The sequence below is a fragment of the Geospiza fortis genome, unplaced genomic scaffold, assembly GCF_000277835.1.
Source record: "Geospiza fortis unplaced genomic scaffold, GeoFor_1.0 scaffold413, whole genome shotgun sequence".
Lineage (NCBI taxonomy): Eukaryota > Metazoa > Chordata > Aves > Passeriformes > Thraupidae > Geospiza > Geospiza fortis.
Genome location: NW_005054386.1, coordinates 1,822,561 through 1,829,300, shown reverse-complemented (window position 1 = coordinate 1,829,300; position 6,740 = coordinate 1,822,561). Strand labels below are relative to the sequence as shown.

The window sequence follows — 6,740 nt, the reverse complement described above, 5'->3', positions numbered from 1 at the left end:
TGTGCATCTTTGATTTGATCAACTCAGAGCAGCACATATTGGGTACTCAGGCTGAGGAAACAGCTTGATCCACAGGGAAGAGCATGGGATAAGGGATAGCAATCACAAGCATTGAGATTCTATTTTATTTTCAGGTAATCTCTGTTTTCTATACAAACACACATTTGGTACACAGTCTAGATTAAGAACTGCAAAAATAAACCCTGCAGTAAAACTTTATTGAGAAAATTTCACAGTTCCATGTTGTGAAACTCTGAGTTCTTTTGCACAGCAGAGCTTTAAATTCAATTGAAATTTTCTGAGAGAATAGTGATTGAAACTCTGCTTTATATGGCGTAGGCAATGCATTGAAAGGGAAATGCAACAGCAGGTAAATTAGAGGTGTTAGTGGCTTACATGGCTTTTACAAAAATGTTCCCACCCCATTCTTACTGCATACCAGACTTACAGGTCATATTTAGGGGGAATTACATTAGTTGTTAAATGTTGATTTTATGTTGAAGGCTTATATATAAGTTGAAGGCTATATCTTCTGGCTGAAGGCTTTTTTCCTAAATTTCCTCTTAACAATGAGTGACTGTAAGATGTTAATATGGGAGTACCAGCTGGTTCTCAGTGCCTCCAGATGACATCTGCTCAGAACTTAGTAAAACTTGTCTGTCAGCCCTCCTTAATTACCTTTGGGTAGGGAAGACTTGCTGGAAAGCAAGTCTTGGTTATGAGTGCTCCTTGTTAGATATGCTGAAAATATCAGTCTCAAAAGTGAAATAATTGTCTGTAGTTGTCTGTGCAGTCTCTTGCAGTGGGCTGCAGAGCTGCTCTGTGTCCCTCTTTGTGCTGCTTGCATGTGGCAGAGTTGGGTGCAGCTCTGCAGGAGTTTCTCACCCCTTTGCTCTCAGTGTGTGCCTGCCTGGAGGGACTGTGGTGTTGCACAGTGTGTCCTGTGCTCTCTGCCACAAGGGCTTCTATGGGAGGGCACACTCAGCCCCCATCCATCCACCCACCCACCACGCAGAGCACTGGGCCTGTGTGATGGATCTCTGGGCCTCTGGCACATTGTGCTTTTGGCAGCTGGGGGTGTGAGGCACCTGCAGGATTAATTCCTCCTGCCTTGTGCCTCCCTGCAGTGCTGTTTGGTTTGTAGTTTTGTTGGTGCAAGCTGAACCTCATTAACTCTGAGTGAAAGGGAGGAAAGGGACGAGGTTTTGGTGATTAAAATCTGTGTGGCCACTCAAGGAGCGGGTACTCTCAGCTTTGTGTTTAGCCACACAGGCCTTCAGAGTGTTGCTGGCTGTGCTCTGTAATAGAAGAACTCCTCAGAGCAGTGCTGTGGAAATACTTCCTTCTTGTTCAGACGGAGTGAGTTACACGTTTTCTGATACTGAGAAACTAATCTTGTTTGTCATTAATGAAACAGAGCATATTGCAATGCAAATGAGAGAAGTTGCATGACAAGTGGTCCCACAGTCCTCAGCACTTGCTATTGATTATTCAGTCTATGCAAATTGCATTTCTCATCTTGCTCCTTCTTGTCTACATATTTTTGGTACAGGACTTGCCTGCAAACAGTCTTGTTCTTTCACTGGAGAGCAGGAATTGTTTCTGGCAAAGTTCTTAATGTTCCTTTGTCGAGCAAGTACTGGCTGAGCTGGGCAAGGCTCTGGAGCTCTGTCAGAATGAATTCATCTTGCTCTAACTTCAGATGGAGAAAGGGAAGAGTTGGTGGTGTATTATTTTATAGGAACAAAGGCTTTAAAATGGTTTTCAGTTCTCTGTGGTTTTGATACTGAAGCCCTTGTGGCATTTGTTTTCTGGTCAGTTCAGTTGTTTGGAGCAGGCATGTGGGAGTGTTCTTTTATTCATGCTAAATATTATTTTGCATTTTAGGTACACTAAACCACTGACCTTTGCTGACTGCATCAGTGATGAGCTGCCCTTAGGATGGGAAGAAGCTTATGACCCTCAGGTTGGAGTCTATTACATAGACCACAACACCAGTAAGTGACATGCTAATGTGTTTTTGCAGAGTGATGTATGCCTCTATTAGAGTTTACTGAACACAAAACCACAGAGCTGCTAACAGCATGTTTTAGAGTCAATGAGAACTGTGGGTCGTGAAATCAAATCCTGTCCTTCTCCATCATACAAAGTACTTCTCTCTCTGAGCAGGAATTTGACACCTTTTGGGTTGCAATCTTCAAACTGCCAGGCATGTTCAAGCCAATACTGTGGACACACCTCTGTCAGATTTGGTTCTGCTGAGGAGTCCAGCAGTGATCTGGAGTTTGTTCTACACCTGGAATTTGTCCCTCTGGCAAGACCATCAGAAACAGTGCAAAGGTCTTGTGTGGATTCCCCTGGCAAGGGTGAACTGAATGAGCATGAGCTCCCTTGGCTGCAGGAGCTCACACTGCCTTTGCTGGAGACAAAACCCTCAAGTAAACTTGGGATGTCCTGTTCAGGGCCTTTATCCTGTGCCCTCAAACTAAGCCACTGCTTACACCCTTTGCTAGATTGTTTGATAGACCAAAAGAGTTAATTTTGTAAGTTTATTTGAATTATAAGAAAATTCAGTATTTGTTATATCATTGTAGACATTATAGAATAATTGTAATGGGTTATGCTAGAACAAATCCCCTGGAAAAGTAATAAGCAAAACAAATCAGTGACTTTGATTCTCTTTACAGAACAGCTCCAGCTGCAGCCCAGAAATTCACAGCAGAGCCATGCCCAGGCCCTTTTAGGGGACCTTGCAACTCATACTGAGAGAAACTTTTAGAAGACAAAAGTGCCTTGAAGTGCTTTTAAGTTGTGGGGTTTTTAAAATCTACTTCTAGGACTTCAACTGAGAACTTAAACTTTTTTTTTTTAATTACATGATTTTTAAAAAAAATAAAAAATGTTGAATTCTGGTGCATTTTTTTTCCTTGGTGGATTTTTTCCCCCCTTGGATAATCTTCATCTTCACACCCTTCCCTTTTTCAAAACTGCCACAACTTCACCTGGCCTGAGACTGCACCCTCCAAGCTTTAGCAACTTCTCCTGGGTGTTAAAAATGCAGAATGAAAAAATCCTATTCCCATAAGCTCTAACTGACCCCCACAATACAAAGATCATAAGTTTCCAGGTGTAAAGGTGACACAAATATTTTTATTTGGAACTTATGTAAATCCTGTGATTTTAGGATGACATATCTTTAAATGGCTTCATCCTAACTATTTTCTGTGAGGTAGGGGATGTTGATTTTTCTTTTTATTGGCAAGTTTGAAAGGGTAGGCAAGTCTACAGGGTCACACAAAGGAGATCTGCTGGGGAGAGGAGTGGACAAACTTTGCTGTAGAAGGTGCTAAGTTGCAAGGCTCAAGTTTGGACCTCCTACAGATTCTAAGACCAAGTCTGGTGTCCCTTTCACAGTCTGGGAATGGGAAAATAGCCTTGACCTGAAGCTGTGGGACATGGAAGCCTGTTGGACCCCTGGAGTGTTTCAGTTAGCAGAAGCTCCAGCGTTGTTAAGTTTGAGGTTGGACTCGGTGATCCTGAAGGCCTTTTCCAGCCTGAATGGTTGAATGCAGTTGGGACAAACCAAACATGGTTTTATTTATACATTTGAGTTGGTGCAGGGTGAACATGCAAAGGTTGGAGGTCCAGGGCAGTTACCCCAGGTCTGTGCCACTCACAAGCGCCACAGGACTCAGGGGCATGCAGAGAAGCCTTTCAACTGTGCTGACACCTGCTTAGTGACAGTGCCTTTTGAAAACTTCCACTTGTGTGGCATGTCAGAGGCCTCTATATTTAAATGAGAATTCCAACTAAAAAGTTAAAAAGAAGAGGAGCAAACTCATGACATATTTCTTGTGCCAGCTCTAATCCAGTTCACGACAGAGCAGAACACATCCATTTACCTTAACCTAATCCAGCAGCTCAGCTTTGTGGCTCATGTTGAAGTATCCTCTGGAGAGTGTCCAAAACCTTCTTCCTCTCCAAGGCCTCTGGCAGATTCCCTGGCAGGAAGGAACTGCTCAGGGTGGGAAGGGGATGGAGCCATGTTGGGTCTTGCTCATACTGCACAAGTATTTGAGACTAATTATCAGAAATGAGCCCAAGAATAGACTTAAATGAAATCTAAAGGCAGAAGCAAGATGGAGAACGATTGTAACCACATCTCTGAGGGAAAATAAATACAATTAAATTGAATTGAGTACCCAGAATATTCTTGATAAAGTATTAATGCAGAACCTTGAGTGTGCCTCTCTGGGAGAACTTTGGAATGTGATTTGCTCAAAGAAATGATGCTGATGCAAGCATTGTAAACCTACATTCCTCCAACATGAAGCAAGCAGACTTACTTATGACAAGCTCAACATTAAATTAGGAATTCACAAGACAACAAATGATGTAATAGCCTGCATTTCTGTAGTTCTTTCATCTCACTTCTGAATGTATTATGCATTTTTCTCAGTATCTGGGCTCAGTGAGAGCCCTTGGCCAACACTTTTGTTGATTGGTTTTACTTGTTTGAAAACCAGAGCTCAGAGCTGCAATCAAGGGGTTACTGTTAGTGCTTTGATTACTGAAAAGCTTGAGGTGAATATTTAGAATAAATCTGGACACAAAGCATTTCAATACCTCAGTGTGTTGTCCATCCTCTCTGTGAGCTGTCTGCTGAGCATTCCCTGGGTCAGATTGTGGATGGGCTTGGAGCACTGGCAGTGCTTCGCCACCTCACAGAGGTGTTCAGGATTGGAGGCTTTTTCAATCTTCCTCCTCATCGCTTATAATAGAGGGATTCTCCTGCAGCAGCTTCTACCACCCTTCTTGGAATTCTAGGAAGAATGGGCTGCTAGTGTAAGAGAAAACTGGAAATAACCAGGCTTGAAGACTTATCTTGAGGTAGACTTACAATCCAGTGTCCTGCATCAGACTTCAAGAGCCACAGGCACTTTGCCAATATACTTTTTATGGTGGAAATTAGGGAGCCCTAAGTCGCAGTTGCTGGTGACTGTGCAGTCATGTCCAGAGAAGCTGCATATCTGGGAATGTGGGGGCAGCTCCCTGGGTAACAGCAGACTTTCCCCTTCTGGTTCAGCTGTGGAGAAAAGGGTTACTTCATCTGGGTTATGGTTATCTGGAAAATGGGATCTGGGGGCAAGGATCAAGGCAGGAGCATGGGGATGTCAGAGGCTTACAGGTTTTGTGCCCTCCTGATCTTCCTTTTGCTCCCTCTAAGACCACAGTGCTATCCATAAGGGCCCCTACAGCTGGTACAAGCAGCTGCTTTTCCCTCATATTATTTTGGGGCAGTTTTTCAGGTCCAGGCCTAGCTTTAATATTATATCAGCTGAAATATTGCTTCTGCTTGCAGGAGCTGTAAAGGTCCATTTAAATGCTTCTACAGACTATACTGGGGTTTTGTGATGCATTTTGTGCCTTCTCCAAGTTTTGCCATGTATTTTGAAGTGCCATGTGCTCTTTTGGGTCTTGAGATATTGTTAGAAACAACTTACTGCTAGAGTAGCCAATTAATTTTCTCCTCAGCATGATCATGGACAGCTTGTGAAAAGGGTTGAGTGTCCATCCCTTGGGTAAACCCTTTATTTCTAGTTCTGCTGCTAAGAATATTGTCTAACCTCTCTTCCCCACATCCTGTGTACTGCTGTGTTAGTCTTATGCCTGAGTCACTAAAGAGCTGCTCGTACCTTCCACTCTGGCAGCTTTTACTAAATATTTAAAGAGGCTCTTAAGATATGCAGATTAGATTCCCACTGATAGTTTCAAGCAAGTCCTTTCTATTAATTATTCATTATGTGGTAACTAGGCATCCTTATTCAAGCATGTTGGTTTAGACAGTTCAGAGCACTTGGTCAACTAAATATTGGAACCTGCTCCAAACAAGAACATGTAATGGCCTTGAAATAGAAATGAAAAATGTTTTGGGCATTTCTTCACAAAACAGGGACAAACACTGACAATAAATTTACCTCATTAGTTTTAGGAGTAGCTGCATGTCTGTGGCCTTACCCCTTTTTCATGATTAGAAGCCTGGAATGTATTAGTTGTGTTGGGGTAATGGAGATGGAAGTGCTGTAACTTCTGCATTCCCTTGTTACCCTAAACTCCACCTCCCATATTCTTCAGTCATTTACTGCTGTGCCTGCTTTCCCTAAAGGAAATGTTTACTCCTCTCTGAGATTCTGTTCATATAATGTCATTTAAGATGCTTTCACAAATCTGTGATTTTATCAGACTTTATTTTTACTTGCCTCTGGAATCTGAGTGAGCAGGTTTTCTTACCCCCCTGCAATAAAAGCCATTTGGCAGCCAAAGAGGATGGGCAGAGTTGTAATTGCTTTCATGTTGTCAGGTGTAGTACAATGCAGTTATGGGGCAATGATATTTTCTAAAAGTTTTATCAGTGAAATAGTAGAGCTATTTTACTAGTAATGTTATAAAGCAGTTGCAATAAAGATAACAATCAATGTCAGTATCTTACAACTGTGTATGCATATTCTTGGGTGGATGTTCTTAACCAGGGAAGCTTCAGCAGCAGAGGAGTTGGAGAGTTATATGACAGTTTTGTTGTGAATTATTCTATTTGTTGTGAATTGTTCTATTCATCATGGCAAAACTTGTTGGAATTCATTGTGGATCAACAGTCAGCTCCTTAGAAAAAAAGAAAATGTCTTTATTCAACTTTTTTATCACAGGAGTGGGGCAAGAGACTATTTTAAAATGTCATGAAC

The 6,740-nt window shown here is 42.1% G+C and overlaps 1 protein-coding gene across 1 annotated transcript in view; it reads left to right on the top strand.

Moving 5' to 3' along the window:
* The first annotated feature begins 1,891 nt into the window (after positions 1–1,891).
* Positions 1,892–6,740, top strand: part of WWC1 (WW and C2 domain containing 1) — a 36,107-nt gene continuing 31,258 nt past the window's right edge. The window contains exon 1 of the mRNA XM_031060574.1: positions 1,892–1,997. The gene's annotated coding sequence lies outside the window, so the exon portion shown is untranslated. The remainder of the gene's footprint in view (positions 1,998–6,740) is intronic.